At 34.1% G+C, this 11,294-nt stretch overlaps 1 long non-coding RNA gene across 1 annotated transcript; it reads left to right on the plus strand.

The window, feature by feature from the left end:
- Positions 1–432: 432 nt before the first annotated feature.
- On the plus strand, positions 433–11,041 carry LOC128295618 (uncharacterized). The gene is made up of 3 exons (XR_008286169.1): positions 433–509; positions 974–1,059; positions 10,861–11,041. It is a non-coding gene; the product is annotated as an uncharacterized LOC128295618 (long non-coding RNA).
- The last annotated feature ends 253 nt before the right edge of the window (positions 11,042–11,294 follow it).

An 11,294-nucleotide genomic window follows, 5' to 3' on the forward strand; every position in this document is an offset into this window, starting at 1 on the left:
ATCTCTTCACAGGTAAGATTTTGGACGAAAATCCTAAAGGGGGAGAAATGTAACATTCAAATAGGGCCTAAACGAACGAAGGTTGCGAAACCACAAATTTAGGGTAAAAAAATATATATATATATATATTATTATTTTGAGGTTCATGGTATGATTACATGATTGTGTGAAAATTTCGTGATAAAATTCTATGCATAAAGTGCTTAAATTGAGGTTAGGGACTAAATCGAATAATTTGCAAAACTTGCATTCTAGAAGTTTTAGTATGAAATTATTTTGGAATATTAATTAGGAGATCTTAAATGGTAATTTGACCAATTTTAAGTTCATGGACAAAATTAGGACATGGAAGGAATTTTGAAAGTTTAGTAAGGAGGGCATTTTGGTCATTTGGTTATTAACATTAATAAAAGGTGAAAAGATGATAAAATTGTATCATCTTCTTCAAGTTACCAGCAGAACCTTACCTCTCTCCATAGCTGGGGTTTATTCAACTTTCAAGCTTCATAGTAAGTGATTCCAAGCCCGCTTTTAATGATCTTTACGTTTTTGAAGTCCCTAGCTCGATAAAGCTTATGCTAGCAATAATTTAAGTTAGGAATCAAATTTGGAAAAATACCCATAGGTGAAATTTGTGTATTTTGATGTTTTATGATGGAATATGAGGTTTTAAATTATGTTAGACAACTTGTGCTACTTGGTTTTAAGTGAAAAGCAGTAAAAAGGCTTAATCGGTAAAAATACCTAATAGCCATAAGTACATGTTAGTGTGTGAATTTGATGTTGCCATAGAAGGAAAAATGATCAGCATGTCATAAAACATAAGAAAATAGGATGAAGTTTAATTTACGAGCCTTGGGGCAAAAGTGCAAATATGTGAAAGTTTAGGGGCAAAATGTAATTTTGCCAAAGTTTGAGTAAAGGGTTGTTTTGATAAATGTTGATATTAAATAAGCTAAATTTGCTATTATAGATCAAGAAGAGCGAAATTCGAGAGTAGATCGGGGAAAAGAAAAGTAAAGGACTAAATTGTAAAGTTTAGTCACATTTTGTATCGAGGTAAGTTTACATAAATAAATGCAATATTCTTTTATTTTACATTATTATTGTCAATTTCAGCATTTATATATTTATGTTATGAAAATATTTAAAGTCGAATTTAAGGTGAAGTGACAGAGGAAAAGTGTTAGAAAGCCGGTTGAACCCTAGGAATGTTAGGATATTAGGGTTGACAGACGAACGAAATGAGCCATGTAAGTCCATATTAGAAATATGGCTTTGGAGACAGGATTGAGCCATGTAAGTCCATATTATATATGGCATTGGAGACAGGAATAATTCATGTAAGTCCATGTCAAAGACATGGCATTGGCAGGATATTGATAGACAGGAACGACCCTAGTATCCTTAGTATTCCGAGTGGTTCAACGGGTCAGGATACGAGTTAAATTACAGTGAATTAACAGCAAAGGAAAAGTAGATTATACTTATGAAAAGGAAAGGTCGTAAGAAAGAAGGTAAGGAATAAAGAAGAAGATAGAAATTGAGAAGTAAAGAAATTTATGATGTTAGATGATATTATGCATAATTATCCATTATGTTGAATGTTGTGATTTATTTGCTTGTAAGCTTACTAAGCCTAGTGCTTAATCTCTTTATTTTCTTCTTCTTATAGTACTTATCTAGCCACTCGGGATCGAAGGAAGCGTCGGAGGCCGATCACACTATCAAAGAAATAACTCGGTATAATTAGACGTTTTGTTTTGTGTATGGCATGTATAGAAACTTAGCCACTTTTGGTATAATATGAACAATGAATGATGTGTAAATACTTGCTAGTGATTAGCTAATAAAAATGGCCGATGATATGCATGTTTATTAATATGTATGATTGAATGGTGATTATCACATGAAAATTATGAAAAATGTGAAAGTAACCTAAAAACAGATTCAAGTAACAGCAATGACGTAACTTTGAAAAATCACTAAAAATTTTATAAACATAGTTTGAAGATGAATAATATATGAAATTAAAGCTTATTATGTCTATTTTCTTATGGAATAAGAAAAATAGGTAAAGGTATTATATTTCATGATATATCTGAGTTTTAGTGAAACAGGGTCAGAGCAATTTCTGGAACCCCTGTTTCAACTTTGGAAATTCACCATAAATTTTACAAAACTAATTAGAAGGTATACTTTATATGGTTATAATCCTTGTTGAGTATAGTTTTAAGAGAAACAAACGGCTTAGTGATATGAATTTTGTACAGGAAGAAACATGGTTCGTAGTAACAAGAGGTTAGTGCAGTCGAGTTTTGAAACAGGGGAAATTTTAACTAATAAACTGTACTAATTGGCCAAGTCAAAATCTATGAAAAAATTAGTAGATAGATATATGAGTCTAGTTTCAGGAAAAATTTACGGATCTTAATTTCGAGTTTGAACTCAAGATATGAATTTTAGGCGACTCTGACGCAGAATGGCAGCACATTCCGAAATGCTTAAATAAACAATTTAAACCTATTTAAGGGATAGAATAAGTTTAGTAATGCCTCGTGCTCGATTCTGGAAACAGTCTCGGGTAAGGAGTGTTACATTCGTTCTTTCCTTGTTCATGCAGGTTTCTACAGGAGGTTCATTAAAGACTTTTCAAAAATTGCGCAACCACTTTGCAATCTCCTACAGAAGGATAAGGAATTCGGGTTTTACCAATCATGCAAAGATGCGTTTGACACATTCAAACATAAGCTCATTTCGACACTTATTGTTCAACCACCACACTGGAATTATCCTTTCGAGATAATGTGCAACGCAAGTGACCATGGCATGGGGCAGTCCTTGGGCACAGAATCGAGAAAGAACCACACGTTATCTCCTATGCGTCTACGACTTTGGATGCTGCCCAAAGCAATTACTCGACTACTGAAAAGGAATTTCTAGCTATAGTTTTTTATTTGAAAAATTTTCGTTCGTATTTGTTAGGGACTAAGATTGTCATTTTTTCTGAACATGCAGCTCTTAAATTCAGATCGGGAAGAAGGAAACAAAATCGAGGCTTATTAGGCGGATATTACTTTTGCAAGAGTTCGATCTTGAAATAAAGGATAAAAAAGGACGCGAAAATTTGGTAGCTGACCATCTGAGCTGAATACCTCTATCAAAGGATGTCACACCACTTAAAGACGATTTTCCGGATGAAAGTCTACTTGCTACTCAGACAATTTTTCCTTGGTATGCAAACATGATGAATTACCTTGCCATAGGTATAGTCTCTTCTAACTTATCGCGTTTTGAAAAAGATAAGATCAAAATTGAATCGCGGTACTATGTTTAGGACGACCTCTACCTTTGGAAATATTGTTCCGATCAGGTAATTTGACAATGTGTTGCAGAAACTGAGGTAAACTCGATTTTATCTTTTTGTCATTCTTATGCATGTGGTGGGCATTTTGGTCCTAAACGAACCGCGTATAAAGTACTTGAATGTGGACTATTGGCCACATATTTTTTGAGATGCATATTTGTTCTGTAAAACATGCGAAAAGTGTCAAAGGGTAGGAAACTTGGGTCAGAAAAAGGAAATGCCTTTAACCCCTGTACATGTTTGTGAAATATTTGATATATGGAGCTTAGATTTTATGAGACCTTTTGTCTCGTCATACGGTAACGTCTATATTTTAGTTACAGTGATCAGCTAGCATTGATCAGCGATAATGGTGGGTGGAAGCAAAAGGCACTCATCATGCTGACGCCAAAATAAAAGTCGATTTTCTAAAGAGTTACATCTTTTTTAGATTTGGCACACCGCTAGCATTGATCAGCGATTGTGGAACGCAAATTTGTAATAAGGTAATCGACACACTTTTGAAAAAATACAGAGTAGTGCAACGAGTCACTACGGCTTATCACCCTCAATCAAACTGTCAAGTGGAAGTGTCGAATCATGAAATTAAGTTGATTTTGGAGAAGACCGTCAAGCGAAGATCCCGAAAAATTTTTTAAGGCCAACGGACAGTGATTAAAGCCTTTCTACGAGAATTTTCAAGTCCACGTGGTTGAGGAGTTAGTCCTCGAAGAGTCAGATAAATAAATTCCCAAGTCGTCGAGCTAACGACATTAAATAAAAGCGCTTTTTGGGAGGCAACCCAAATTTATTTTCATTTATTTAATTTTGAGTTTTAGTAAGATTTAGGTTGTAAATAAATAAATTTTTATTTAATCTAATGAATTTGCTATTTTTAGGAACATAATGGAGGTTATGAATTTTTCCGAATGTCGGATAATAATGGTGGCGTAAGGACGCCATGCTAAATGCTGAAAATTATTTCCCAACACCGACAACACCGTTAGAAACACATGAGGAGTATTCTTAACCTTTCTCTTTACTTGTTTGAGTTACTGAACTTTATTGCATATAAAACATGCTTGAGGACAAGCATAGAGTAAGTTGGGGGGATTGGAAATTGTAAGTATGCATGCATGATTTTTGCTGCATGTCTCTCTTTTGCATATGTTCAATCTTATACTAGAATTAATCGATAGTTTATTTCGACATTGAGCCTCTAATCTCATTACGTAGTCAATATGGACAATTGGGCAAATTTTGAATTGAAGTGTTCAAAGTATTTAGATTAGTCGACATTTGTGTTTTAAGGTTGATATATGTAACTAGACTTTTCATAAAAATTGATTGCTTGAAAACATGTTTGCTTGTACATAAATAATTTGCTTGTACATAAATAAATGAATAAAATGAATAAATAAATAAAGGCTTAAGTTATGGGTGAAAGTTTCGAAAACGTCACCGAATTGAGTAATAAGAATAGGGTGCTTAGGTTGTCACCCTAGTTCACGTAAAAAGGTTTGACCATGTCTAAATAAAATTAATTAATAATGTCTTGCAAATTTTGGATTCAAACTCAATTTAGTGAAATTATTTAGTTCACATATTTTAACTTTATGACACTTGTTGATTAAATTATATATTCTAAGCATTTTTTTTATTTTTTCCTATGTTGTTTGATTTGATTATGGATGCGGAAAAGAGGCTCGATTTGTAATAAATTGTAAAATAATTACTAGTGTTTGAAGGAGCAATATGCTTGAGGACAAGCATGAGCTAAGTAGGGGGATTTGATAACATATTAATTTGTATGTTATTTTGTGTTTAATTTGGTTTATTTCTGAATTGATCCCTGCTAAATTAGTACTTTTACATTTTAATCTTGTTAGAGATGCAATTGGGACGCTAAGAGACAAAAACGAGCAGAAAAAGACCAAATTAAAACACAATTAATAAAAATAAGGTCAAATAAAAAATGTAGAGAAAATCCAAGGACCTATTAGAATTTTTGACTTTGTAAAAGCCAAAAATAGAAAAAAAATCTTTTATTTATTTATTTATTTATTTGATTCGATTTTGATTTTATGTTAAATTAGTTAAAGGCAAAAATAGCAAATGCTATGTATATAAATAGGGCTTTAATGTCCTTTGAAAAATCATCAGTTAATTCTACATTCCTACTTCAATTTGGAATTGAATTATTCTTTTTCTTTTTAATTTGGCGTTAACATTTTGTAGCATTGTTTCCAATTCTTGTTTCTTTTCCAAAATTGGTCCAATTTCTCTCCAAGTACCTTTCTTTTCCTTTCTTTACCATAATCATCAAACCACCTTCCAAAGCTTACAAAGCATGAATAATTTCATGTTTCACTAAATTTCATCTTAGCCTTAGGTCGATGTTCTTTTTGGTCGGGGAACCGTGAGATACGAACTCGTGCTAAAAAATCCTTCCAATCGGTATTCATTTTTTTCCTAAGTATCGGGATAGACCAATCATCCCTTAAAGTTAAACTCGATTTCAAGTCAAAGTGGACGTTGGGTTGGAGTTGTGTTTGCTGACAGTTGGAGAAACGAGTCAGCCATGCTGTATTTGGATCTCCTAGAACAAATCAAGAAAGGAGTGATCGGGTTTAAATGATCCACGCGGTTGAGGCCATTGATTCGAGTTGGGTTTTTCAGAGTGCAAGGTTGCTAGAATCTTGAATCGGGAACACGTGTATCTCGGTTAGATAATCTGTAAAGGTTGGTTTGTAGGTCGTATCAGGACCAGCTATGAGAGTAAGAATTGATGGTTAAGACGTTCTTAACTGCTATAACCAACTTATCTTTTGGAGGAGAATATTAATTTTTCAAGGATCGATTCTTGATACGGAATTTACCGTAAGGTTTATCATTTCTGTTTGCAAAATTTTGAATTTACTTCCCGAACTAAATTTATTTCTCAAACTATTTAGTTGTTTATTTATGCTAATAGATTATTACTTTGTGAACATTTTCAAACCCCCTCGATTCACTTGTTTATTTTTGTTGCAAGTACATTTGGAGTCATGGGCAGGAATCTTGCCACTACCTTTGACATGACAAATATTTTGTTCATAAGTAAATACGGAATTGGTTACAACATTCAATCCCTGTGGACTTGACGCTACTACCACTCTTTACTACAATTTAGAGTTATTTTTGTAGGAATATTTTTGCTGGTTTCGACGCCCATTAGTGCTCTAGCCTCGGATCTTACTGTAGAATCTCTCATTGAACCGTGATTACCACTCGCATTTCCCACATTTCTTCGTGGCCTCCCTCTAGTGGCTGTGTTACTCAGTGCTCTAGCCTCGGATCTTACTATAGAATCTCTCATAGTACTGCGATTACCACTCGTATTTCCCATATTTCTTCGTGGCCTCATTCTAGTGGCTGTGTTACTCAGTCTTGCATTCTGAATCTTATCTTTCTCAGCTAACTCTAGGCAATCACGTATGAAATGATCTTGTGAACCATATTTGAAAGAAGCCCGGTTATTCATTCTACATTCATTAGGATGTCGTCTTCGACATTGCTGACATCCAGGTCTATAATTTCTAACATTGCTAACACTCGATACTGATGTAGCTTAAGCTTTAGGACTTGAGAATTGTTTTCCATGATCTCTACTTGAATGCCTGATTAAAACATTTGGATGAGTGAACAAATTTCTGAATTTCTTTGACGAAGATTGATATGGCTTACTCATCGATTTTTTTCTCGAGTCTTTAGCCTCTGAATTTGCTTTTCTCTTTTCTTTGCTAAGCTCCTTGGCTTTGCAAGCTCTATCAACCAGGACAACAAATTCTTTCAATTCTAGAATTCCTACTAAAAGTTTAATGTCCTAGTTCAACCCATCAACGAACCGCTTGCACATGATTTATTTAATAGAAACATACTCCCGAGCATACTTACTCAACTGTATAAATTCTTTTTTCTATACAGTCATAGTTATATGGCCATGTTCCAATTCTAGAAACTCTTTATGCTTTTGATCGAGAAATCTCTGACTTATGTATTTCTTCTGGAACTCAGTCTAAAAGAATTCCCAAGTCACTTTTTTCTCTCGGTACCACAGACACTAAAGTATTCTACCACTGATACGCTGTATCTCTCAGTAAGGAAAAGGCACACTTTAAACACTGGGCTGACATACACGACAATTCATCAAATACCCAAATAGTGTTTTCAAGCCAAAATTCAGTTTGCTCGGGATCATCATCAACGGTAGCTCTGAACTCTTCAGCCAAGTGTTTTCGGATCTTATCTACTGGCGGCTTATTCAGTCGTTGAAGTTCCACGGGAACCCACTAGGAATTAGGTAGGGGTGGAGGTTGTTGAGCAGTAAGATTTGACTGGATAAATTACGTGAACCATTCGTTCATCATTTGGAAAAAGGCTTCTTTAACCTCTCCTCTGTGACTACTCGATACGTTTCTAGATTCAGAAGGCGTTTCCCCTTGAGCAGAAGCTGGCGTATTACTCTCGACATCATTAGCCACAGCTCGACCGGGATTCATTTACTATACGAAAACATAGTATAACATGTATAGCATGTATAGCATGTATATGGCATGTATAGCTAGACCCTCACACACGTTACGTTTGTCTGAGAATCGACTAAATCGTAGCTCTAATACCAATAAATGTAACATCTCTCACCTATTTTCAATGCCAGAATAGGGTTAGGGAGCATTACCAGACTTATACCACATTTTAAAAATACATTTCACATACAATTAATCAAATCATATACATTCGATTCACAACCAAACATTTTGTCCTTAATAGAAGCCTACGAGTCCCAAAACATACATCGGGAGTGGTTCAAGACTAAACCGATAACTTTGAAAACTCTTAGAACACTTAGAAAATTTTCTCAAAAATAGGGGACACACGCCCTTGTGGCCCGGCCGTGTATCTCACATGGCCAACAGAAACATCTGTGTCAGAGGCCGTGTGGACATTCGAAATGGGATCACATGGCCGTGTCCTGGCCCATGTCTGGCCCCATGTAACTCTCTAACTTGGGTCACACAACCAACACAAACGCCCGTATGACTATCGCGTGCCCGTGTGTTAGGCCGTGTCTAGGCCGTACTAAACCTGTAGGGTATACTGACTTATGCCACACGGCCAAGTCACACGCCCATATGTGAGGCCGTGTGGAGCATACTGACTTGCTTTCAACTTCAACACCAGGGGACACACGGGCTGTATACATTACCGTGTATCACACGCGACTGAGACACACGCCTATGTCTTTGCCTGTGTGGACAAAAATAGGCTATTTACCAAGCCATTTTGCCACCCTATCTTATGCACACCTACATCAACACAATTGGCACCAAAACATAGCATAATATGACATTTTAACCAACCAATTCAAGCTTAATTCATACATAATATGTACCACCTTTCTCAATACACACAAGATACAAAAATATACCATACCATTTAGACCAAAATCACATATACAATTCAATTAGATATACACTTCCAAATATACATCGTTTAGCCTCTGTTCACAAGCAAATCAATATCCACAAATCAACCATTTGATACACATAATGCCTATTACCATTAAACAATACATAACTATCATTCAACACATTTCACAAGAGATAGACACACATATAATACATGATTCAAACTTACCAAAATAATCCAAATTGAACGATCACTCATGGCTATATATACAAACCAAAACATATACATTTACAAACCAATTCATATGGCTAAATTCATTACCAACACATAATCAAAATGAACAAAGTCCCTATACATGCCATATACTCAAAACATAAGCTCAAATGTACCAAATTGATAGTTGGATAGTGTGATATAGTGTAACATTTCGAAATAGGGCCTAAACGGAACAGTGGTTGCGAAACCACAAATTCAGGGTAAAAATATATATATATATATATATATATATATTTTATTATTATTTTGAGGTTCATGGTATGATTACATGATTGTGTGAAAATTTCGTGATAAAATTCTATGCATAAAGTGCTTAAATTCAGGTTAGGGACTAAATCGAATAATTTGCAAAACTTGCATTCTAGAAGTTTTAGTATGAAATTATTTTGGAATATTAATTAGGAGATCTTAAATGGTAATTTGACCAATTTTAAGTTCATGGACAAAATTAGGACATGGAAGGAATTTTTGAAAGTTTAGTAAGGAGGGCATTTTGGTCATTTGGTTATTAACATTAATAAAAGGTGAAAAGATGATAAAATTGTATCATCTTCTTCAAGTTACCAGCAGAACCTTACCTCTCTCCATAGCTGGGGTTTCTTCAACTTTCAAGCTTCATAGTAAGTGATTCCAAGCCTGCTTTTAATGATCTTTACGTTTTGAAGTCCCAGTAGCTCGATAAAGCTTATGCTAGCAATAATTTAAGTTAGGAATCAAATTTGGAAAAATACCCATAGGTGAAATTTGTGTATTTTGATGTTTTATGATGGAATATGAGGTTTTAAATTATGTTAGACAACTTGTGCTACTTGGTTTTAAGTGAAAACGAGTAAAAGGCTTAATCGGTAAAAATACCTAATAGTCATAAGTACATGTTAGTGTGTGAATTTGATGTTGCCATAGAAGGAAAAATGATCAGCATGTCATAAAACATAAGAAAATAGGATGAAGTTTAATTTACGAGCCTTGGGGCAAAAGTGCAAATATGTGAAAGTTTAGGGGCAAAATGTAATTTTGCCAAAGTTTGAGTAAAGGGTTGTTTTGATAAATGTTGATATTAAATAAGCTAAATTTGCTATTATAGATCAAGAAGAGCGAAATTGAGAGTAGATCGGGAAAAGAAAAAGTAAAGGACTAAATTGTAAAGTTTAGTCACATTTTGTATCGAGGTAAGTTTATAGTAAATAAATGCAATATTATTTTATTTTACATTATTATTGTCAATTTCAGCATTTATATATTTATGTTATGAAAATATTTAAAGTCGAATTTAAGGTGAAGTGACGGAGGAAAAGTGTTAGAAAGCCGGTTGAACCCTAGGAATGTTAGGATATTAGGGTTGATGACGGATGTAATGAAATGAGCCATGTAAGTCCATATTAGAAATATGGCTTTGGAGACAGATTGAGCCATGTAAGTCCATATTATATATGGCATTGGAGACAGGAACAATTCATGTAAGTCCATGTCAAAGACATGGCATTGGCAAGATATTGATAGCAGAACGACCTAGTATCCTTAGTATTCCGAGTGGTTCAGCGGGTCGATATCGAGTTAAATTACAGTGAATTAACAGCAAAGGAAAAGTAGATTATACTTATGAAAAGGAAAGGTCGGTAAGAAAGAAGGTAAGGGAATAAAGAAGAAGATAGAAATTGAGAAGTAAAGAAATTTATGATGTTAGATGATATTATGCATAATTATCCATTATGTTGAATGTTGTGATTTATTTGCTTGTAAGCTTACTAAGCCTAGTGCTTAATCTCTTTATTTTCTTCTTCTTATAGTACTTATCTAGCCACTCGGGGATCGAAGGAAGCGTCGGAGGCCGATCACACTATCAAAGAAATAACTCGGTATAATTAGGCGTTTTGTTTTGTGTATGGCATGTATAGAAACTTAGCCACTTTTGGTATAATATGAACAATGAATGATGTGTAAATACTTGCTAGTGATTAGCTAATAAAATGACCGATGATATGCATGTTTATTAATATGTATGATTGAATGGTGATTATCACATGAAAATTATGAAAAATGTGAAAGTAACCTAAAAGCAGATTCAAGTAACACAATGATGTAACTTTGAAAATCACTAAAATTGTATAAACATATTTTGAAGATGAATAATATATGAAATTAAATCTTATTATGTCTATTTTCTTATGGAATAATAAAAATAGGTAAACGTATTATATTTCATGATATATCTAAGTTTTAG

This window comes from Gossypium arboreum, chromosome 7 (assembly GCF_025698485.1).
Source record: "Gossypium arboreum isolate Shixiya-1 chromosome 7, ASM2569848v2, whole genome shotgun sequence".
NCBI lineage: Eukaryota > Viridiplantae > Streptophyta > Magnoliopsida > Malvales > Malvaceae > Gossypium > Gossypium arboreum.